At 38.3% G+C, this 25,562-nt stretch overlaps 1 protein-coding gene across 4 annotated transcripts in view; it reads left to right on the top strand.

Annotated features, from left to right (window-relative positions):
* GMDS (GDP-mannose 4,6-dehydratase) overlaps window positions 1–25,562 on the top strand; it is a 799,941-nt gene that overhangs the window by 81,892 nt on the left and 692,487 nt on the right. The window lies entirely within an intron of this gene.

Raw genomic sequence — 25,562 nt, 5'->3', positions numbered from 1 at the left:
TCTCTCTCTCTCTCTCTCTCTCTCCCTCTCTCCCTCCCTTCCTTTCTTTCTCTTTCTTTCTTTCTTTCTTTCTTTCTTTCTTTCTTTCTTTCTTTCTTTCTTTCTTTCTTTCTTTCTTTCTTTCTTTCTTTCTTTCTTTCTTTCTTTCTTTCTGTCTTTCTGTCTTTCTGTCTTTCTGTCTGTCTTTCTGTCTGTCTTTCTGTCTTTCTTACTGTCTTTCTTTCTTACTGTCTTTCTTTCTGTCTTATATTCTTTCTTTCGTTCTATCTCATCAGTGACTTGGTTGAAGGTGAAGTAGGTTTACCATTTTTTCAGATGGCAAAGCTAGATCTAACTAACATGTTTGATGACAATCAGGATCTAAGACATTGATTAAAGTATACTGGTGGTACGCTCTAAGACTTATTACTTAATCTCTCACTGTCCCAGACAACATTGTAAGTCGTGAAACAGATTCTGATTTCTCTTATTAATAGGAGTTTCTTCCTTGAGGAATTCCCCTACTTTTATTCTCACTCTCTTCTTAACTCTCTATAATCAGGATTCTGAGTTTATCATTCGATTGATATGTTTATCTGTCTGTCTCTGATAGATATTTTAAAAATTAAATATAATTTCCTTCAGGATCCTCCATCCCTTTCCCAGGAAGCCATTCCATATAACAATATTTTTAAAAACAAGAAAAGAAGAGGAAAAAGAAAACGATATCAGCATAAGTGATCAATACATTGAAAACAATTTGGAAATATGTGCACTGAATCACATTCCTACCTTTGTGAAGGGGTAGACTGGGAGTATCTTATCTCTTCTTATTCTCTTCTCTCCTATATCCTATTCTTTGCCATGTTCTGTTGATTCTACCTTCACAACATTTCTCATATACTCTCCCTTTTGTCCTCTGACACTCTCACCACCCTGGTGCAGTCCTCATACCTGAACTATTACAATAGCCTTCTGTTTGATCTGATCTCAGGTCTCTCCCCACTCCAGCCACTGTCTACTCAGCCATCAAATTAATCTTCTTGAAGTACACGTCTGATCATGTCGCTCTCCTATTCAACAAACATCCCTCTATTCAGTCAACTCTAGTGACTCCCTATTACCTCTAGGATCAAATATAATTCTTAGTTAAGCCCTTCATAACGTGACCTCTTTTTGCCATTCCATTCTTCTTACAACACTCTTTGTAGTCTTCAGTACAGTGACCACAGCCTCCTTGTGAGTCCTCACACGAGACATCCCATCTTCCCACTCAGTGTGTTTTCACTAGCCACCCCCTATGTCTTCTTATCTCTGTCTCCTGGTTACCTTCTAAAATCTCTGTTAAATTAGGTCCTTACAATTAGCTCTCTGCTAAAATCCCATCTTCTGCAAGAATCTTTTTTGTCACCTTTAATGCTGGTGCTTTCCCTCTGTGGATTATTTCAAATTTATTCTATGTGTGACTAGCTTGTACATAGTTGTTCAGATGTTGTCTCCTCCATTAGACTGTGTGCTCCTTGAGAGCAGGGCCTTCTTTTTTTACCTTTTTTTGCATCTCCAGTACTTAGCACTGTGGTTGGCAGATAGTAGGTGTTTAATAAATGCTTGTGGAACTGTAAGTTTTCTATATTAATGAAATCACAGCTCTATTTAAAAAAATAAAGTCTAGGATCTTAAATTAAAGAGATTAAATGCATTAATACATGATGGGGGATATTGTAGCTATGTGATAGTTGAAGTGTAAAAGTCTTTGGGGTTTCAATAGTAGTCAGCAGTGTGACAGGAAGCCAAATGTACCATTGCTATCTTAGATGGTATAAAATGGGCCATGCTGTACAATATAAGGATGGTTATACTGCTCTGTACTCTGACTTGATCAGACCACATGTTTAATTCCAAGTAAGATGTTTTTGGAACAAACTATAATGTATACAGAAGAGGCAGATCAAATTATTGAGGGACCTACAAGTCACACTCTTTTGAGGAAAAGTTGAAATGGCTGGCATTATTTAGGCTGGAAAAGACTAGTCTTGGGGACAAAGGAACATGATAGCTTCCTTCTGTAATTGAAGATCTTTTGAGTGGAATAGGGAGTGGACTTGTTTTCTTTGGCCAGACTGGGGAGAGCTAGAAACAATGGATGGAAGTTGCAGTGAGGCAGATTTCAGCTTCATATAGAGAACAACTCCTTATAATTAGAGCTGTACAGAAGGGGTAGAGGCTGCTTTGGGAGGTAACAACAACAACGACAATAACAACAATGAACAGCAGTAACAATAACTCACATGGTTTTTGTTTAGCAACCTAGATTTAGAGCTGGGAGGGACCTCAGAAATCATTCTTGTTCAACCTGCTTTATGAATAACTAAGTGATGACCGGTTGGTCACATAGATAATAAAAGGTGAATTTGGAATTTGAATTCAGCTCCTCAGATGACAAATGTAGCATTCTTACTGCTGGACCATGGTGCCAGTCCTAAAGAAAAGATTTTTTTATAACATATTTTATATAACTACAAAATTTGAGAGGGTAGCTAGGTGGTGCAGTGTACAGAGAGCAGGGCCTGGAGTAGGAAGACTCATCTTCTTGAGTTAAAATCTGACCTCAGACATTTACTAGCTGTATGTATGACCCTAGACAAGTCACTTAACTCTGTTTGCCTTAGTTTCTTTATCACTCTAGTATCCTTGCTAAGAAAACACCAAATGGGGTCACAAAAAGTTGGACATAACTAAAAATGACTGAACAACAACAGAGGTTTGTGAAGTGCTTTCCTGATGACAGACCTGTGAGGTAGATATTGTAAGTATTTTTTTTCCCCATTTATCAGTGGGGAAATAAGGTCAGAGAGGTTAAGTGACTTGCTGAAAATTCTACAAATAGTAAGGTTCAGTGCTACACTGGATCCCAGCTGCTTTTTCTAGCACACAAGGGAATTCCTTATCATTAAAGGCCCTCCTAACAGAAGCAGGATGACTGTTTGGGAGGGGTGATGTCAAGGAATCTTTTCAGTTATTAAATATACAAGTGATCTTTGCAATTCTTTTATTATCTGGTTTTACAATAGAAAGCAAGAGGTAGGGAAAGTGAACAATTAGATTGTGAAATGATGAGCCATAGTTTTCTGCAACAACTAGGCTTAGTTAGCATGTTTACATATGATCTCTAGGAGGGAATGACTAGTTAAATTTTTCTATTTTTGCTTTTTTGGAGGGCATTTGGGGTTAAGTGACTTGCCCAAGGTCACACGGCTAGTTTTGTGTTAAGTGTCTGAGGCAGGATTTGAACTCAGGTCCTCCTGACTCAAGGGCCAGTGTTCTACTCACTGTGCCACCTAGCTGCCCCGCTAGTTAATTTTAAACATTTCTTTTGCTTTTTTAATATCACCAGAAGCTTTTGTTCTTAAGAAAATATCAGGGAAGGAATACCTGTGAGTTAGAAAAGTGAAACATTCCTCAAACGTATACTTAATATTGAATGTGATAAAAGTAGTTTCATGAAATGACTGAAACATAACATATCATGTTAGAAGTTTTTTGAGGATGTAAAACATAATGTTTATTGTATGTGAATATAATTATTTTACTTTGTCTCAAGAAATTTGCATACCACTATATGCATATAGGTATATTCAAAATGGACATAAATTAACAGCTGAAAAGTTCAGATAAGGTTTCATTTAAATGGTGCCTTTTGAGCTGGGACTTGAAGGAAAAGAGTCCAAGAGGTAGAGTTAAAAAGGAAGTGGATTCTGGGCATGGGACACTGACATTTCAAGGGTGGTAAGATAGAAACTTGAGTTTTTGAGTGTAAGAAACACGAGGAAGGTCTTATGCCTAGTACAAACTATACATGATGAGTGATTACGTATCTTGTTTTTATTCAGTCCTTTCAGTAGTGTCTAAATTCTTCATTACCCCATTTGGGTTTGTTTTTGTTTTTGTTTTTGTTGGCAAAGATACTGGAATGATATGCCATTTCCTTCTCCAGATCATTTGACAGATGAGGAAACTAAGGCAAAGAAGGTTAAGTGATTTGTCCAAGGTCACACAACTAGTAAGTAACCGATGCCAGGTTTGATAGCAGGGAGATGAATCTTCCTGACTCCGGGCCTCTCACTCTATCCACTGCACCAGCTATCTGCCCTGATGTGTATGATGTACTTAGGCTGAAGAGGGAAGTTGCAGCTGCAGTTAGAAAGGGCTCTTTTCCCTAATTTCCTCTTCCTGTTTCAGTCTTATTGATTTTATTGCACCTCTATAAAAAACAAAACAAAACAAAAACTGGGGTGTCCACCCAGTTTAGTCTTTGGCTTACTTTTTTGGGTCCTCTTTTGGATCTGTTTTCCGTTTTCTTGACTCCTACCACCTTCCTTCCTTCTGATAGGGAATTGCCCTTAGCCCCACTGATTGTGCTAATCACTCTAGGACAGATATCCCACAGATCTGTTTACCTCTAAGGGTTGCATAAACAAATAGAAGCTGTGTGCAGAGGTAAAATTGGCTTGATTCAAAATCTATTAAAAAGCTTAGGGATTAGGGTGTCTAGGTGGCACAATGAATAGAGCACTGGCCCTGGAATCAGGAGCGCCTGAGTTCAAATCCTGCCTCAGACACCTAACACACAAAAAACTAGCCATGTAACCTTGGGCAAGTCACTTAACACCAATTGCCCTCCCCCCAAAAATTAAAAAAAAAGCTTAGGATCATCTACTATCACATCTCTTCCTTCCCCGTACCCCTTTTATTTTTCAGGTACAAAACCAAAATCTAGCTAGACTGATTTGTCCAGGGTGACACAGGAAAATGAGTAACAAAACCAGAGTGAAGACCTAAGCCTTCCTGTTTGTAGCCCATTGTGCTTCCCACCATTCCATACTTTTTCTTTCTGACATGTTTGACCAGGGCCACATTTTTATATCACTTCATAAGAACATTGCTATATGTGTCAAGTGATTTTTTTTTTCTTATTTCTTTTCAAGCCAGCCAACTTTTTAAAGAAGTAGCATCTTTTTCATAAGATTTTTTAAATGTCACTGTAATAGGCAAGCTCAGTTGGATTGGAATTGGGGAATGCATGACACCATTAAATAAAATGATGTCAATGACATTTTCATCTTGAGAGCCAAACATTAGTACAGTAATACCCTTATCTTTTTTTCCTGTCTTCATTAATTCCAGAGAGAATAGATGCTTCATAATATCTGTATTATATTCAGTAAGATGTCTCAGTTGCTTGAAATTCCTGACATGGAATTTTATCTTCAGCAAGGCTACAACAGCTCAACTCACTGGAAAATAATCCCCCCTTGGGTTTAGTAGCACCACATGTGATTTAGGTCTGCCAAACTCAGTAGCCCTGATCCAAGCAAGTCTGCTTAATATGAGGGCCCATCATTTCTCTTGTACATATCAATTTATTTTATACTTTGTGTCAGTATCTGGTTTCCTAAGAAGTAAAAATATTTCCACTTGGATGATAAAAGTTTATCTTTTTAACATCTCTCTAATCTTGGAGATCAAAGTTGAGGGGAAACAAAGGTATGGTACTATCTCCTTTACAAAGTTGCTATGAGGTATGCTTTATAAATTGTGGAGTACTATTTAAGAGAACTGAGCTTGGGGAAAGATCTTAGGTTCCTCTGATCTCTGATACTGTGAGTTATTAACATAATAATAATAATAATAATCACTTCCATTTTCTAGATAAGAAAAGTGTGTGCTTTCCTAAGCCATATTTTGATTGGTAATGGAACTATGACAAGCTGACCTTAGCTCAAGTTTTCTGACTCTGCTAGATGCTCTTTTCACTAGAAATTTTACTTCTTGTGTATTTTTTTTTTTGCTTTCTGTTAAGTACTGAATGTTAATATAGGAAGTTTCTAAATTGTACTCTTATGGTGAGCTATGTTTTCTATTTGAAGATCTAGAAAATATTTTACCTACCATCTTTTTAAAAAACAGATGAATTACTTTTCTTTGTTCATTGTTTAATGTAGAACTAGTATTTCTAAAATTTGAAGATATTCCTACAGTTTGGATCAAATAATACCTTAAAAATTAAAAAACAAAAGGAGACTTGAGATTTGGAGCTGTTATGTGGAAGAAGAATTATCTAAATGGAAAAGCATCTTTAATAATATTTTGATCTTGTTTAGAACATTATCATTTTTAAAGTACATTGACATACTTTGTCTTACTTGATTCTCAAGCCATTTGAGGTAGAGTGATTGTTATCCCTATTTACAGATGGAAAGTTGAGACTAAAAAATTAAGTGAATTATTCAAGGTCCATTTATTGTAATTCATTTTTTTTTCAGTTATGTACAGCTCTTCATGACCTCATATGGGGTTTTCTTAGCAAAGAATCTGGAATGACTTGCCTTTTCCTCCTCTAGCTCATTTTACAGTGAAGAAACTGAGGCCAATAGGGGTAAGTGACTTGCCCAGGATCATATGACAAATAAATATCTAAGGCTGGATTTGACCTCAGGTCTGTCAAACTTCAGGCCTAACACTCTATCTGCTTAGCCACCTTTGTATTTTTTATCCCCATTGGACCACTGTGCCATTTTATTGGAGTTAGATAACTTTCAGGGTGGTAACATGGAGAAAAATTAGGGGCACAAATGGGATGGGTCTACTCTGGCACGAAGTGATCACAGCATCACAGAACTTCAGAGCTGGAAAGAAAACTTGGCAGTTATCTAGTCCAGCAATGTCAAATTCAAATGAAATGGTGGCCGCTAATCTATATGCAAGGATCCCTGAAGGCCACATAATCATTTAATTTTAAAATATAATATTTTTGTTTTATTATCATTTTACTTATTTTTTTTAACATTTCACAATTTTATTTTAATTTGGTTTGGGTCCATTTAGAAATATTGTAAGCTGTATACTGTGGTGTGTTTTACACCTGTGATTTTAGTATAACCCATGCTTGAAAAAAGAATGCCTTCTACCACATATTCAAAAAGTGGTTGTTCCCCATCTGCTTGAAGACATCTAGTGAACGGGGAGTGAGAGGCATCTGTCTATCTTTAGAGGCAGTTCCTTACACTTTTGAATCTTTTGTAAACAACCTTTTTTTCTGTTGTTCCTCTTTTTTTTCAATTTCAGTTTTCAACATTTTCAACAATTCAGTTTTCAACATTCATTTCCACAAGATTTTGAGATACAAATTTTTCTCCTCATCTTTCCCTTACCCCACCCCCAAATAGCCAGACAACTGAATACCCCCTTCCCCAATCTGTTCTCTCTTATATTCTCCTCCATCCCTCCCCAACTTTCTAGTAGGGCAAGATGGATTTCTTTACCCCAGTGCCTGCATATCTTATTTCCCAGCTGCATGTAAAAAAACAATTTTTTTTAAACATCGGTTTTTGAAACTTTGAGTTCCAGAGTCTTTCCCTTCTTCTCTCCTCACCCACCCCCACTGGGAAGACAAGCAATTCAATATAGGTTGTACATATGTAGTTACGCAAAACGTTTCCACAGTGGTTATATTGTGAAAGACTAACTATATTTCCCTTCATCCTATCCTGTCCCCCGCTTATTCTATTTTCTACTTTGACCCTGTCCCTTTTCAGAAGTGTTTGCTTCTAACTACCCTCCACCCTTCTATTGTCCTTTCTATCATCCCCCTTATCCCTTCCCCCCCTGCTTTCCTGTAGGGTAAGATACCCAACTGAATGTGTGTGTTATTCCCTCCTTAAACCAAATTCAATGAGAATAAGGTTGACCCATTCCCTTTAACCTACCTGTTCTTCCCCTCCATTGTAACAGTCTTCTCTTTCTGAGATAATTTACCCTAATCTATCTCTCCCTTTCTCCTTCTCTCAATATGTTCCTCTCTCAACTCTTAATTTTATTTTTTAGATATCATCCCTTCATATTCAGCTCATCCTGTGCCCACACACTCACATATATGTATACAAACATGCACCCTCCTATACATACATATATGTATACATATATTTTCATATATACACACACACATATTCTCTTCAATTATCCTCATATTGAGAAAAGTCTCATGAGTTACAATTTTCGTTTTCCATGTAAGAATATAAATAGTTCAACTTTAATAACTTCTTTATGATTTCTTTTTCCTGTTTACCTTCTCATGCTTCTCTTGCTTCCTGTATTTGAAAGTCAGATTTTCTGTTCAGCTCTGGTTTTTTCATCAAGAATGCTTGAAAACTCTCTATTTCATTGAATGACCATATTTTCCCCTGAAGCATAATACTCAGTTTTGCTGGGTAGGTGATTCTTGGTTTTAATCCTAGCTCCTTTGACATCTGGAATATTATATGCCAAGTCCTCCAATCCCTTAATGTAGAAGCTGCTAGGTCTTGTGTTATCCTGATTGCATTTCCACTATACTCAAATTGTTTCTTCTTACTTCTTGCAGTATTTTCTCCTTGACCTGACAACTCTGGAATTTGGCTATAATATTCCTAGGAATTTTCTTTTGGGGATCTTTTTAAAAAGGCAATTGAAGATTTCTTTCAATTTCTGTTTTGCCCTCTGGTTCTAGAATATCAGGTCAATTTTGCTTGATAATTTCTTGAAAGATGTTGTCTAGGCTCTTTTTTTGACCATGGCTTTCAGATAGTCCAATAATTTTTAAATTATCTCTCCTGGATCTGTTTTCTAGGTCAGTGGTTTTTCCAATGAGACATTTCACATTGCCTTCTATTTTTTCATTTGTTTGGATCTGTTTTATAATATCTTGATTTCTCATAAAGCCATTAGCTTCAATTTGCTCCAATTTAATTTTGAAGGAATTATTCTCTTCAGTGAGTTTTTGAAATTTCTTTTCCATCTTTCCTATTTGACTTTTTAAGGTATTCTCCTCATTGGCTTTTTGCACCTCTTTTGCCATTTGAGTTAGTCTACTTTTTAAGGTGTTATTTTCTTCAGTGTGTTTTTGTGTCTCCTTTAGCATGCTGTTGACTCGTTTTTCATGATTTTCTTGTATCATTCTCATTTTTCTTCCCATTTTTTCCCTCCACTTCTCTTACTTGATTTTCAAAATCCTTCTTGAGCTTCTCCATGGCCTGTGAGTAGTTCATATTTCTCTTGGAATCCTTTGTGCAGGAGTTCTGACTTTGTTGTCCTCCTCCAGTTCCATGCTTTGATCCTTTTTGTCCCCCCAAAAAAGGATTGTATGGTGTGATTGTGCTTCCTCTGCTTGCTTATCTTGCCAATTACTTGACTTTTGAGCTCTTTGCCAAGGTAGCTCTGCTTCCAGAGTGGAGAGAGCTGTGTCCCAAATTTCTGGGATTTTCACAGCTGCTGGAGCTATTAGTTGGGCACCCTCTCTACAGCCCCCCACAAACTCTGGCACACTGGCCACACACCCCAGGACCACCATCCAAGACTACGATCTAGATCCAAGCAGGTCAAAGCAAGAACGATTACCCTCTGAATGGTCACTTGGTCCCCCTACTATCTGCAGGCCAGGAGCTCTGGAAGCAGCAGCATGGCTCCCAGTGCATTGCGATAGACCTTTTCTGTTGGCCTGCCAGGCTGCTTTCAGTGGGAGATTTGTTTCTCTCTGTCTCTTTGTGTGTTCTGTAGCTTTAAAATTTGTTTAGAATCATTTTTTAAAGAGGTATCCAAAATGGTTGGAGCTGGAGCCCATGCCAAGTTTGTGTTTTTATTCCAACATCTTGGCTCTGCTTCCATTGTTCCTTTTAAAGGTAGAGTATGGAATTTAAATGGATATAGCCTCTTAATTTCTTTTTATTTCTGAGCCAAAAGAGAGGAGAAAAGCTAGAACACTGATTTTCCAGGTAAGGGATTATGGGAATGAAGAAATAGTCCAAACCTGAAGGACACTTTAACCTAGAGAAGGTCAATTACAGTGATGTCCTGATGAACATATGCTTTGGGAAGGAAGGTCCCTTGTCAGTTATATTAAAATTGAAGGCAACATAGCATCCAAATTTTACACGGCCAAACTGCTTTACTTATAGAATTTTCACTACAAAACTGTTCTTGTGTAAAGATTTTATTTATCCTCATCATAGGAGCTTAATATTTTAAGCTATAAAGGGACTATAAAGATCATTCAGTTCAACCCCTTCTTTTGTAGATGGGAAAATTGAAACCAATTGAAGATAAGTAAATTTTCCACCCTAAGTAAAATTATTAAAATTGTGTCCCTAAGCATCTTTTTCTGTACCTTTTACCCCCTCCCCTCCCAAAATGACTTCTCCTTGTAAGAAAAAAAAATGATGTTGGTCTTTTATGTTTGTGCTGCTTGACATATTTTAATAATAAAAAATAGTTTTATATAGTGCTTTAAGGATTGCTGAATGCTTTATGTATATCATTTATTTCATTTGATCCTCAGAACAGCCCTGAGAGATAGATACAATTATTGTGTTTGTCCTTTGTTTTCAAAGAGGACCATGGCATTAGGGAAATGATGACATGACTTGCAGTTGACTTTGATTTGAATGAGGGAGGACTATGCAAGGTCACCAGCTTCACTTTCTCCTCCAGAGCCATCAGGATCCAGTGACTAGATATTCAGCTCCTCATCTCCTCCCTCTCCCCCTCCTTCTCCTCTCCAAAGGAAGGTAAAATTTTATGGCCAGAAGCTGCCTGCTTAACTTGGGGTTTACTGGGTACAGTCCTTCCTTCCTTCCTTCCTTCCTTCCTTCCTTCCTTCCTTCCTTCCTTCCTTCCTTCCTTCCTTCCTTCCTTCCTTCCTTCCTTCCTTCCCTCCTTCCTGCCTCCCTCCTTCCTCTCTCTCTCTCTCTCTCCCTCTCTGTTTCTTTCTTTCTTCACAAAACCTAAGACCCAGTTTACCCTGAAGCTCATAGATTAGACCACCATAGGTCCCTGTCCAAGCTCCACTTTAATGGTAGTGGTAACTGTTTCTCTTTGGAGGAGCAACCCTGAGGGTCTTCCCCTCCCAGCTTGATTTTTTTTTTCTTTTTTTCTCATTAAAGAGGCTATTCCTTGACTCACTTCTTAAAGAGGCCTATTCACTGAATGGTAGTTAGATACAATTATCAACCTCACTAAAAAGTAAAATGATACTGAGAAAGATTAAGATATTTATCTCATGTCATAGAGCTAAAAGTGTTCATGGCAGGATTTGAATTTAGGATTTCCTGACTCCAAGTCCAGCACTTTATTCACTGAGCTTCATTTTAGTGAAAAATTGCTTAAACCAATGTGTTACTTCAATCAGATATTTTCATTTAAAATATTTTACCTATTACTATGAAATGGAAGTGACTTTCCCTTTGTAAGGTTGGGATTTTAGACATATTTACAAAGAGTGACGTACTCAAATAATATGGAAAATAAATTACATTTAGTCATATGATCAAGAGCTGGAAAGGGGATAAACCTAGTGCTCTCTTTCTCTTTGTACATGCAACACAGAATTAATGCCTGGCGAGATAAGGACTATTCATCACTACATTCCTGTTAGAAGGGTGGAGTTGGTAAGAGTTTGAGAGAGAAGAGATCTTGTTTATGATTTCTAAAAAGAACACACAGGGTGGGGGGCGGAGCCAAGATGGCAGAGTAGAAGCAGGACCTCCCCTCTGCCCCAATCCATGTAAAAAGGGGACTCTAAACAAACTTTGGAGCTGCAGAACCCACAAAATGACACAGAGAAGCTAACCTCCTGCTGAGGACAACAGGGCAGGCCTGCAGGAATTGGCCTGCACAGCGGCTCTGGGAGCAGAGCCCAGCCCCACGCCAAGGCTTTAGCCCCAGGGCGGGCCTGACCAGCCACTGCTGGAGGGACTCCAGAACAGCAGCAGCTGTGGCCATTTCCAGATATATCAACACACAGATGCGAAGGACAAAGTGAGAGGTCAGTGCAGACTGGACTTTGGGACCAATAAGTGGGAGTGCATGGCTTTTGCAGCCGGGACTAAACGCCACTGCGGCGCTGGCACTGTCAGCCAGCGCCACGTGGTGGCTTCAGCTCCTGGCCTGCAGAGTGTAGGGGGCCCAAGCACCAGTCTGAGGGGTAATTGCTCTTGCTTTAACCTGCTAGGATCTGGATTGCAGTCTAGGGTAGAGGTCCTGGGGTGTATGTCCAGCTTGCCAGAGCATGTGGAGAGTTCAGAGAAGGTACCCATCTAATACCTCCAGCAACTGAGAAAACCCCAGCGTTTGGGACAAAAGTTCCTGTCTGGTGGCAGAGTCGTACTGTGGCAAAAAGCCCAGGGGTCAAGTGACTGAGGGGCAACATGACCAGGCAAAGGAAACAAAGCAGACAGAAGATTCCAACATTACACTCCTATTTTGGGGACAAAAAGGAGCAAAGCATGGAACAGGAGGAAGACAGTGAAGTCAGAACTCCTGCACAAAAGCTTCAAAGGAAAATACAAGCTGGTTACAGGCCATAGTGGACCTTAACAAGCAGATAAGAGAAGTGGAGGAAAAATTGGGAAGAGAAATGAGAACAGTGCAAGAAAATTATGAAATAGGAGTCAACAGCCTGACTGAGGAAAATAATACCTTAAAAAACAGACTGACTCAAATGGCAAAGGAGGCTCAAAAAAAGCAATGAGGAGAAGAATGCCTTAAAAAGCCAAATTTGCCAGATGGAAAAAGAATCTCAAAAGCTCAATGAGGAGAATCATGGCTTCAGAATTAGACTGGAGCAAATGGAAGGTAATGACATTATGAGAAACCAAGATGCCGTTAAACAGATCCAAAACAAATGAAAGAATAGAAGGCAATGTGAAATATATCATGGGAAAAACCACTGACCTGGAAAATAGATCCAGGAGAGATAATTTAAAAATTATCGGACTACCTGAAAGCCATGATCAAAGTAAGAACCTAGAAATCATCCTCCAGGAAGTTCTCAAAGAAAACTGCCCTGATGTTTTAGAATCAGAGGGCAAAATAGAGGTTGAAAGAATCTACCGATCACCTGCTGAAAAAGATCCCTAAAAGAAAACTCCTAGGAATATTATAGCCAGGTTCTAGAATTCCCAGATTAAGGAGAGAATATTACAAGCAGCCAGGAAGAAACAATTTGAATATTGTGGAAACACAATCAGGATAACCCAGGATCTGGCTTGGAATATGATATTCTGGAGGTCAAAGGAGCTGGGATTAAAACCAAGAGTCACCTACCCAGCAAAACTGAGTATCATGTTTCAGAGGAAAATATGGTCATTCATTGGAATAGAGGACTTTCAAGCATTCTTGCTGTAGCAGCAAGCACCCCAAGCGTCCTCAGGGTTTGCAGCTACCACAGGTTCTTGGATCTGCTTTGTTAAAGGAAAGCAACTCAAAATGGGTTAACAAGCTTACTTTAATCAGTCAGACATATATCGTTTACCTTGTTCAGGAGAAAAGGTCAGCACCCTGAACCTCAAAGTATACAGGCATAATTATCAAGACAGAAACATCAAGTAGACAGATTCCAAACTGTCCAACCATTACATCCATACCCAGTCAACATCTGGGTTTCCACATTCTGGGTTTTTCAAAGCCGGGGGACTCTCAACAACGGCTTCCCAGAATTCAGATCAAATCACAGAACACTTCTCAAAGTGAGTCCCAAAACAAAGCTACACATCAGGGCTTATATAGCCTTCTCCTGGCTCAGAGAATGTAACAACCTTATTGACTCACTGGCCAATCAAGAAGTATCTACTGAAAAACAAGCCTCCCCCACCCTAGGCTTCAGGTGCACATTAGCCTAGGGGCAGGGAAGATCTTTAAAATTTACATTCTTATTACACTTGCTGAAAAGACCAGAGTTGAACAGAAAATTTGACATTCAGATACAAGAAGCAAGAGAAGCATGAGAGGGTAAACAGGGAAAAGAAATCATAAGGAACTTATCATAGTTGAACTATTAACATTCCTACATGGAAAAACAATAATTGTAACTTATGAAACTTTCCTCAGTAGTTGAAGGGAATATAAATATAAATATATATATATATGTATATATATATCATCTATATATGAGGTTATATGGACATATGAATACATATGTGAATGTGTGTATATATGTTTATAGGTATACATAGATAGAGGGAACAAGACCAATTTAACAGGAAGGGATGATACTTAAAAGGTGAAATTAAGAGGTGAGAGGAATATAATGAGAGGAGATGGGGAGAGACAGAATGGGGTTAACTTTCTCATACAGAAGAGGCAAGGGGAAATGGTTACAATGGAGGGGAAGAATAGGAAGGCAAAAGGGTCAACCTTATTCCCATTGAATTTGGCTTGAGGAGGGAATGAAATACACACTAAATAGGGTATCTCACCCTACAGGAGAGTAGGGGGGGAAGGGGATGAGAGGGGGAATGATGTAAGGGAGGGCAGACTTGGGGGAGGGAAGTTGGAAGCACCCACTTTTGAAAAGAGACGGGATCAAAGTGGAGAATAGAACAAGTGGGAGGTGGGATAGGAGGGAGGGAAATATAGTCAGTCTTTTACAATATATCTACTATGTTATTGTTTTGCATTAGCCACACATGTACATCTTATACTGAACTGCTTATATTCCCAGTAAGGGTGGGTGACAAGGGAGGAAGGGAATGAATCAATCTGGAATTCAAAGTTTTAAAATCAAATATTCAGATGTGTATATATATATATGTATGTATATATATACATATATATGTATGTATATAATATATATATACTATTATCAATACTATTTTACATGTAATTGGGAAATAAGATATACAGGCACTGGGGCATAGAGATCCACTGGAAAAGTGGAAAGGGGTATGGGAGAAAATATGAGAGAGAGGAGATTGGAGGAGGGGATATCCTGTGGGACTGCTATTTTGGTGGGATTGGTAGGGGAAAAACGGGGAGAAAATTTGTAACTCAAAATCTGGTGGAAATTAATGATGTAAATCAGAAGTTAATAAAGCATTTGAAAAAAAAAAGAGCTGGAAAGGGATTTAACAATCATCTTAGGGAGAACTCCTCATTTTGTAAATGAATAAAATGAATTAGGTCACGTGGGCTGCCAGAGCACACAGGTAGAAAATTGCAAAAAAAGGATTGGAACCAAGGTCTTACTCTTTTTAGGGTGACCTGGGAAAAGTCAGAAGAGAGAGGCATTTATTTTATCATAACACATGTATTAGAGTAATAATTCAGAGCCTTTTGGAGACAGCAACAAATCAAGCTTGTAATTTTCATACCTTACCTCTTTACAAATGCCTTGTTTAACTTTCCTGTTCATATTGAGTTTTTTTTTTTTAAAGGTCTTAAATTTCTACCACAGAAAAGTTTCACCCCATTTCATGTAAAATCTTGTAAGGCCAAGCACAAGCAACTTCCAGGTTTGGATTATGAGCATAGCAAACTCCATTTATTCAGTGACAGATTAAGGCAAAACATTCACAGAAAATCAGAATCAAAATACAGGGTAACTCAGTCATGTAGTAAATTCTCAATTCAATCACAAAGTACTCAGGTGCTTGTACTCCACCTGGGGTGTACATTCATTTAGTCAATCACAAAGTCTTCTCTATGCAACTGGAGATTAGTTTCCAGTCATAAACAAAGTACATTCATACAAAGTATCAAAATTTTTCCAAGCCTTGGATCACAACTGAATTACAGTGCCATCTATCACAGCCAAGCACTTTCTCTAAAAATTGTGGAGAGCACAAAGGCTTAAGCCACAACAAGGTTAAGATACCATCACAGCATTCACTACCCAAGGAGAGTTCTTTTTTTTCATCTTGACCCTAGGCAAGTTCTCTGCAATCTCTGTTCCTAGGAAGACAAAGCTTTTTTTTGCTTTTTGGAGGGCAATTAGGTTTAGGTAACTAAACCTAAGGTAACAGGGTTAGTTTTTTTTTTTTTTTGAAAGACAAAGCTTAACAAAGCCACAATATACATTGCCAGTGTCCTCATCAATTCACTCTGCCTGCAGAACAGTCTCAGGAGCCTTGAAAACATCAACAAGACCCTCCTTCAGGATTTCTGTAAACACATAACAAGAAAATCCTCCTTCAGGGCTTCTGAACCCACAGCAAGGTTCTAGGACCACTGAAACAACTGCACTGTCCTTTACCAGCAGATGAATCTGGCAAAGTAACATCAAAACAGATAAAAAAAAATACCAGCACCACAGTCATGCCTCCTCAGTTCTTGGCAGCTCCGGGTGTGCAATATTCCAAAGTCCTGGCAGCACCAACTTGCCCTCAGCAATCTGGGTGGCTTAGGCTGCCAGTTGGTTCTCTCTCTCTCTGTCTCTGTCTGTCTCTGTCTCTCTGTCTCTCTGTCTCTGTCTCTCTCTCTGTCTCTCTCTGTCTCTGTCTCTCTCTGTCTCTGTCTCTCTCTGTCTCTCTCTCTGTCTCTGTCTCTCTCTCTGTCTCTGTCTCTGTCTGTCTCTCTCTCTCTCTCTCTCTGTCTCTCTGTCTCTCTCTCTCTCTGTCTCTCTCTGTCTCTCTCTCTGCAACTCTTGCCCCTGACAATTCTCTCTCTCTCTCTGCTCCCACGATGCTGATCCCAAAAGTTTTTCTAGTCTCTCTCTGCTTGGGCCTCTCTCTAAATCCAAGGCACCGGCTCCTCCCATTTCAGCCCCCTCTCTTCACTTCAACAAGTCCATCTCACAAATGGGATTCACAAACTCTGGGTTTTAACACAACTAGAAAACCAAGTCCATACAAGGGGATCTTTGAATTCCATTACCATTACAAATCTACTCTTCCCTCATAGCATTTAATGTTCGCCCAGTCCTTCCCTCCCTCTGCCCTAAGACTTCCAGGTACATTTTGCATCTTTTCTAGCATGTATGATACAATAAAACCAACATCTAAGCATATACTTTCTGCCAAGTACATTTAAAATGATTTGAGTATTTTTCATGTCTGTCATATTTTTTCCTTCCTGTTTGACAGAGAAGTGTTATGAAAAGTGATAATGTATTATAGTTTGAAATTATATATTTCTGATGGATAGAAATGAGTGGAATCTGATATTGTCTTGGACCTCACTATTCTTTGTTTTAACAAAAGTGCTAGTTTATTATATCTTGTGAAAGGGAACCCAAATTAAAAGTAGCAAAAATGTCTTTCCTTTCAACTATTTCCTTCTTTGCTTTTCATCATAATTAAAAAAAAAAGAAAAACAGAGAACCCACAATATCTGCGACTCCTGAAGCTGGTGACCATTCCTTGTAATTATCTCACAGTGTTGATATCTTTTGACTTCAGATCATCACATGTTAGTACATTCATGCAGACCCCAAGCAAGGGATACCTTTCTCCTCTTCCGTTGTTAAAATTCTTCTCAGGTGTTATCACTACTGTACAACCTTCTCTCATCTTCCCAGCTAAAAGTATTCTTTTCCTCAAATTTTCTACTAGTATTTGTTCTTGAAATCTTCTTTGTTCCCATCATTGTGTGCCTTATATTTAATTCTCTTCTCCTCCCCCTCACCCCATTCCAAGGATATTATAAGCTCCTTGATGGCTAGGGCTTCATTTTTTTATCCTTATATCTCTAGCACTAAGTAAAATACTTTGTAGTTGGTGGGTATGAATAAATTTTTATTTAATTGAACTGTGCTAAATCTCAAGAATTGAATTCTGAGTATTCCCTTTCAAAAGCAAAAGTAGTTTGATAATTTTTGAGGTTATATATATATATATATATATAAAGGTGTATAATTAATTTACTATAGTAGCTTCTTCTTTTCAAAATATATTTCTTTTCAGAACTCTTGAGTTAACAAATAAGTAATATGGCCATTATTTTTCTAGAGTGTCAGGCAGTTAATAGTCTTTTATCTAAGTAATGTTTTTATTTCAAATATTTATGGTCTGAGTCAAGAATTTATAGTAACAGGAAGGAGAAAAAAATCCATGGAAATAGTAATAAGAATTTCTTACAATGAGACAATCTATATCCAGCCTGTAGTCCTTTGCTGTTATCCCATCAGATATCACATCCTAAACTAGTCCAGGACTCTCCAAGGAACAACTTGGAGTCAAGTGTTGCTGACTGAATACATGATTAAATTCCCTCTCATTCAGTTTCCCAGCTCTGTGTTTGAAGACACTGTTCTGCTAGAGGTGTCATGGGACTTGAAAAAATGTCAGATCCTGGCACATTTTTTATGAAAGTAAAGGGAGAAAGCAAGTTAGTCTCAGTGGCCTTGTGCAGTTCCAATGTTGATCATTAATTTTCTCTGTACATAAGTTTTTCCAGAAGATTTAGCTATAAATGGCCTCTTTCTTGACTGTCTGTGTTAAACACTTCTGTGCTGCTGTTGCCTATGCTTAGTCTTTCCTAAATAGCTTATTAGATCCACAAGACACTTGCTTGATTATTGTTATAGTAATGGTGGTTTTAGTTATACCATCATGTCCCTCAAGGTACTTTAAAAGTATTTGTCAGCTTGTCTGTGATGTCAATAATTAGTATTAAACTCATCCTGTGTACAAATAAGGATGAAAGTAAATGATTTTCAGCTTATTTCTACAAAGTTGTCAATGGAGTCTAATTTATTTACTTATACTCTTGAATTAAAGTCCTGATTTGTAGTTCTCCTTTCCAGAAAGTTAATTCAGTGAACTTCACCAACCATTTATTGAGCTCCTACCCTGTTCAAGGCACTGTGCCAGGGGCCAGAGATACAAAGATGAAAAATGGCATGACTCCCTTCAGTCCTTAAGCATGTCCTTAGCCCTTTTGTTATTAGACAGGTGGAGTTTGCTGGTTTCTAACAGTTCTCACCTCCTGCTTTCAGCAGGTATCACTAATGTATTCCACACAAATAAGTATAATACAAAGTATTATATGGTAGGAGCAATAGACAACCTGCTCTAAGTAAAATTGAGGAGGCAGGGGACACTTAGCTTTGGGGATCAGAGAAGTTTTCTTGGCACCTGAGTTGAACCCTGAAGGAAGAAAAGATTTTAATAGATAGGAATTAGCAAGAAGTACATTCCAATCATAGAGGGACAGCTACACACATGTGTGAAGGCCAGATGGCAGGATGAGATTGGAGAATTTATCATGCTTTGGCTGGAACATAGAGTATATGAATGGGAGTTGTATGAAATAAGGTCAGAGCTAGATTGTAGAAGACATTAAATTGCCCGGGTGAGGCATTTGTATTTTATCCTGTAGGTAGTAGAGAGCCACTTGTAGATGTTTGAGCATGATTGTGACATGGTCAGAATTGTTCCTAGTTTTTATGAAAGATGAACTAGATGTAGAGAGGAGAGATGGAAGTCAGGAAAACTTTTAAGAATGTATCTCATGATAATCCAGATAGAGTTAATGAGGACCTGAACTCAGGTGGCAGCAATTGTGGTGAGAGAGGAGGGATAGGTTCAAGACATTTTATGGAGGTAGAACTTGGAAACATATCCAATCTGTGGATGAAAGAGAGGAAAGAGTCCAGGGTGATCATTATAGTTTGATCTTAACTGACTAGAAAGATGGTGATGCCTGCTTCAGAAATAAGGGAATTTTGGAGGGAGTAAGTTTGGGAGTGAGGATAATGAATTCAACTTTGGGGCACGTTGAATTTGAAGTACCAATGGGACAGCCAACATTTTGAATTCATCTTTAGCCCTCATTATATCTAGTATCTGTAATTTATTAATTTTAATGTCCTGATGCTAATTGGACTTATGAACTACTATTTTTTCATTTGGTTGATATGCTTCTCTTTTTTTGAGGGGGAATATAAAACCATGAACATAGGATATTGATTTTTTTTCTTTAAAGATTTCTGAGATATTCAGAAGTAGAATTTTAATAGTTTTGACATCTGGCTAAATAAAACTTTAGATTTCTAAACAAAGCCCTTATTTGGTTGACTTTAACATAGTCTTACTTTTCTTTTTTTTTAAATAGTAGATTTTCAATGGCTACTATTTAAATAATGCAACAGATTCCCTCAACTTCAAAAGTACATGAGAAATGTGGTAGCATAAACAAGTTCTCTCTCTAGAAAATGCTCTTTCTCTACTTTACAAAGACATTATAGTAGTTACTTAATATTTATTAAAGTACCCCAAATGCTGGTTAGGAATCACAAGTACAAAAGATTGGAACACTTTTGGCTTCATTGAATGAAGCTTTTGTTTTTCTTTGGAGTGAATCATCAATCTTTATGGTGATCCCTGCTCCAGAAGTGTGGTAACTAATATATGGACAGTTGTCTATCAGTCAGTCAGTAAGCATTTGTTTATTATCTGCTATGTTCCAGGCACTGAGAATACAATGAGTGATAAATGAAATAGTTTCTACTTGCAAAGAGTTTACATTGTAATGGAGATGGCAACAAGTACACATATAGTTATATACAAAAGTAGAAGGATTTTTAAAGGTTAAGCAGAGGAGTTTATACTTTATCCCAAATAGGATTCTGTTAACATTGATTAAATAGGAGAGTAACTTGGTCAAATTTCTGTTTAAAATTTTTTTTTTAGTCAAATGGAGGATGGACTGGAGTGGTGAGAGCCTTGTTAGGCAATTGATTTGGTATGTGAAGAATCTAGGATAATGCTGAGATGAAAAATTTGGGAGATTGGAAGGATAGAGATCCCTTTGACAGAGATAATGAAGTCTGGGAAAGGGGAAGTTTGGAGGGTTAAGATGAGTTTAGTTAGAACATGTTGAGTTTAAAATGTCTCTGAGAAATCCAGTTTGAAAGCTTCAAAACACTTAAAAATGAGAAAGTAAGAACAAAGCTCAGGGGAGAGCCTGGAGCTGGATATATAGATTGGGGAATCATCTGGATAGATGATAGCTAAACTCATTTGAGCTGATACAAAAGAGAGAATAAAAGGGGCATCTAGATGGTGCAGTGAATAGAGCACCGGCCCTGGGGTCAGGAGGACCTGAGTTCAAATCCGGCCTCAGACACTTAACACAAAAATTAGCCATGTGACCTTGGGCAAGTCACTTAACCCTGATTACCCTCCAAAAAACAAAAAAAAAAAAGAGAGAGAGAGAGAGAATATAGAGGGAGAAAAGTGGAACTAGGACAGGGCCTTGGAGGTCATTTACAGTCAGGGGACCTGAGAGATTATTTCCTCTTCTCTCTGTTAGCCAACTCACAGACCTTACTGTTTCTAACACAGGATGTTCCTCACCTCTGCCTCTTAATGTTCCTACTTGTTTTCATTACTTAGCTCAAGTGCTGACTCTTCCAAGATACTTTTTCTTGATCTTCCCTACCTATTGTGCCTCCTCCATTAAATTGTCTTCTGTTTATTCTGAAGACATTTTTGCATATAAGAATATAAGCTCTTTGTTGGTACTGTCTGATTCTTTTTTGCCCATGTTTCTTCAGTGCCTAGGACAAGGCCTGACATATCATTGATGCTTAATACGTGCTTGATAATTGCTTAAAAAGTTCCTTTTGCTTCCATACAAGGTTTTCATAACCTTAGGAATTAAGTCTAAGTACAGAAAAACTTTAGAAACTGGGAATGCCTATCCTATGGTTAATAGGGAGCCACTGAAACTTTTTGAGTGTCTATAATTTGGTCAGGCCTGTATTTTAGGAAGAACACTTTGACAATTATGTGAGGATGGATTAGAGGGGGAAGAGACTTGAGGCTAGGAGACCAATTAGGAGGCTATTGTTAATAGTCTAGGAGGAAAATGATGAGAGTCTGATTTTGTCTGGTATGGGATGAGGGAAAAGGATGGATGCAAGACATGCAGAGGTTTAAAAACAAAAAGAGATGAGATTTGTCAACTGATTGGAGATGCACCTTGAGTGAGAAGAGTGAGGTGTTGAAGATGACACCCATGCTTTTGAAGCTGGGTGACTTACAGGATGGTAATGCCCCAGAGAGAAATGTGGAAGTTCAAAGGAGGGGTGGGTCTGGGGGAAATCGAATGTTTTGTTGTGGAAATGTTGAGCTTGATGCCTGTCCAATAGGTAGTTGGTGAGAGAGAGTGCCTACGTTTGGATTTATGGATTTGGAAGTCATTTGCCTAGAGATGATAAATAAGCCTGTGCGAGCTAATGAGATTACCTGGTGAGAAAATGCAAAGAGAAAAGAGAGTCCAGGATAGAGGAACACCCATAGTTAGGGGGCATGACATGGATGATGAACCCACAAACAAGACCGAGGACTGGCCAGTTAGGTAGGAGAAGAACCAAGAAAAGAGTATCATAAAAACTAGAGGAGACAGTATCCATGAAGAGAAGATAGTCAATAGCAGCACATGTAATGGCAGATACTATAAAGCAGTGAAGGATGAAGACTGAGAAAAGACCAAAGAACTTGGCAATTAAGAGATCATTGGTATCTGATTTCACAGTGTTTAGAAATTTTGTAGCTCTGTGCATACTTATTTATTACAGAGCCTGGCACATAGTATATGCTTGAATATAATGGTCTCAGAACAAGCTAAATATGATCTTACATGACATTGAGAAATCTAGTGTTTAGATGTAGAGATAATAGTTAGGCTGTACTCTGCCATGATCCAATAACATTTGGAGTACAGTGAGCAATTGGTGATGTTGGAATGAAGAGACAGATTAGGGTGGAATACAGGGATCTAGGAGATATCTCTGTAGAGAGTCAGCCCATGCGTGCAGATAATGGCATAAGAATGAGTATAGAAGCAGGTCCAGGAAAGAGCTTTGCAGTATACCCACAGTTAGGGGCAAAGTATATATTTCCATTTGTAAAATGAGAATACTAGACTGACCACTAAGTCCCCTTTTAGCCCCAAAACATGATCCTGTGAACTTGATGATTTCCAAGATCCCTAACACATACCCACACATACCCACACATACCCACACACACACACACTTTTTCTCTCTCTGTCTCAAGTTATATGATTATCTTTCAGGAAGGGAATGGTTAGGGAGAAGGTTTATGAGACACACAGGTTTGAAATGCTTTGCCTGTAAAAAACTTGACCTCATCATATGTAGCCAGTTAGATTCCAGTGTTATTAATATATTTACTTGGCAGAATATTTATCCCGGTGGACACATTGCTGTAGTATATAAAAGACCTTTTATTAGGTCAAATTTTTTCTTGAATGAATTATCTTCTTTTGTGATTTATTTTTGTCAAATCATTCTTTCTGGTTTATTGATGCAGTGGCTCTGCTTAATGACTGGCATTGTTGACATCTCTGGGTCTCTATACTGGCTCTGGCACAGTAAGAAATTCCCTTGAAACCTAAACATTTAACCCTTGTTCTTACTTCTTGGAAAGTTAAAGAGAGAACACTTTCATTTTAGATCCATGTCTTTCTGTTGGCCGAGAGATCAATTGTCACTTCTAGTCTAGAGTTTGGATGTAAGGAAGGGTATAACAGAGTTTCAGGGTGGGGAAGTAGGTTGCTTCTCAGTCAGATTTTTCAATTTTTCATTACTTTATTTGAAATTAATTTCCCAAATATATACTTTCATTTCAAAATTCATTCCAAGAGTTATCAGCCTTTTGGGCAGATACGCTATGTATATCTTCCTTAGGACTTAGCCACTGTGTGGTGGTAGCCATACTATTATATTATTTCCCTCAACAGAAAAGGGGCTTCTGTTTTATTAATGTTATGGTATGAGTGTTTTTGTGTTATTGGTTAACCTGAATGAATAACAGATTTTTCCTTTGCAAGCTATATGTTTAAAGAAATATTTGAGATTAAGCATGAAAGGTGGGTGAGTTTAGAGGCAAGGGGCCAGGAATTTGTCCCTAAGTGGGTAGAAAATTAGAGAAGTGTGCATATAATATGCTGAGGGCCAAGGATCTATACCAGAGTGCACCTAAAGGACTATTTATTGGTGAACTGCTGTTGTGGTGGTGGTGGTTGTTCAGTTGTTTCAGTCATATCTGACTCTTTATGACCTTATTTAGGGTTTTCTTGGCAAAGATACTGGAGTGGTTTACCATTTTTTACCATATTTACCATACAGATGAATAACTGAGGCAGACAGGGTTAGGAAATTTGCCCAGGGGTCACATAGCTATTAAATGTCCAACTCCATATTTGAATTGAAAAGATGAGTCCTCCTGATTCCAAATCTGACACCCTATCCACTGCCCTAAAGAAATGTGCCCAATGTGGGGCTTGAATCCACAATCCTGAGATTGAGTCTTATGCTCTCCTGATTGAGCTAGCCAGGCACTCTTGGGAAGTGCCATCATGTCCTTTTTCCTACCATTGGACATTCTTTTGGGTACTAAGCTCAGTGAATATAGTCAGACCTCTAACTCTAGGTAGAATCTACTGGATCAACACTCAGAACTTAATGTACTTAGTCAATAAGTATTTATTAAGCTCTTACAATATGCCAGGCATTGTGCCAAGTGCTGGGAGTTGCAAATGAAGTAAAAAAAAAAACAAACAACCCTCTGTCCCTGCCTTCAAAGAGCTCACATTCTAATGGGAGAGACAATATGTAAAAAAAAAAAAGTATATATAAGATGTATTAATGGAAGGAAATCTCAAAGGGAAAAAGGAAGGGTGGGAAATGTGTAGTTAAAGGTCTCCTCTGCAGGAGGTGGCATTTGAACTGGATCTTGAAGGAAGCCAGAGAAGCCAGGAGGTAGAATTGAGGAATGGAGAGCATTCCAGATGGAAAATAGCCAGTGCCAAGGCACAGAGTTGGGCGATAATGTGTCATTTCGGAGGAGCAGCAAGAAGTTCTGCGTTGCTAGGTCATCGAGTATGTGAAAGGTAGTAAAATGTAAGAAGCCTGGAAAGGTAGGAAGGGACCAAGTTGTGAAGGACTTTTAAATGCCAAACAGGATGTCCTCAGAATCCTGGTCCAAGTGCATGACAGCACTTAACTGACATGTAGACACTCAGGAGAACAGATATTAAAGGGACGAATGGCTGCTTGCCCCAGAAGGTTGGCAGCCAAACCACACAGAACAAATAGGGAAAGGAACAGAAAGAGGCATCAAAACACAGCAGCAAAGTCTCTAGAACTTCTAGCTGGTTGCTTGAACTTTTCATAATACGACACAACCCAGTACAACATAGTACAATTCACTTTGGAGATGAATGGTCTGATCTTGCCAAAATGCTTTCTCTGATCCAGGTACTAGTGAAACTTCTATATTTCATCTCTAGTTGTGGGCCTCTTCCACCTGCTGATCTAAAAAAGTATTAGGAGGCTAAAGATCAGTCATCAAGTCATCAGGTCACAAAAGCTGACTAGAGGGAAGGAATGGCCAACTGGGCAGAAAGTGTTGCCTTTACAGATTGAGGGCCTTGTAAATGAATCAGTATCTGCATGCATTGGTATAGGATAAGTGAAGTCTATGCAGACCACTCAGTCTCAGATCTATACATTTTGGACTATGAATATCCTGATAAACTGATGTATTAAATGCATATCTAACTCAGGGAGACATTTTTATCTTTTGTGAGCTCCTTTTCTCCCTTTTACTCTTCTCCAAAGTTGGATATTCTAAGGGAAAATAGCATATTAATGCCCAGCTTTATGACCTCTTATATTCTGATTATGTAAGAAACTCCCAAGCTAAGAAACTTCTTTTAATGTCATATTTTGATGGCTATTGCTAATTTCCCCTCCCTTCCTGATTAGGATGTGTATCTTCACTGTTGGGTATAAAATTTCCTCA

Source organism: Petaurus breviceps, unplaced genomic scaffold (assembly GCF_028583685.1).
Source record: "Petaurus breviceps papuanus isolate PSGF00001 unplaced genomic scaffold, PetGlider_PUasm1.0 582, whole genome shotgun sequence".
Lineage (NCBI taxonomy): Eukaryota > Metazoa > Chordata > Mammalia > Diprotodontia > Petauridae > Petaurus > Petaurus breviceps.
Note: the sequence above shows the minus strand (reverse complement) of the source record. Positions and strands in the feature narration are given on the sequence as shown.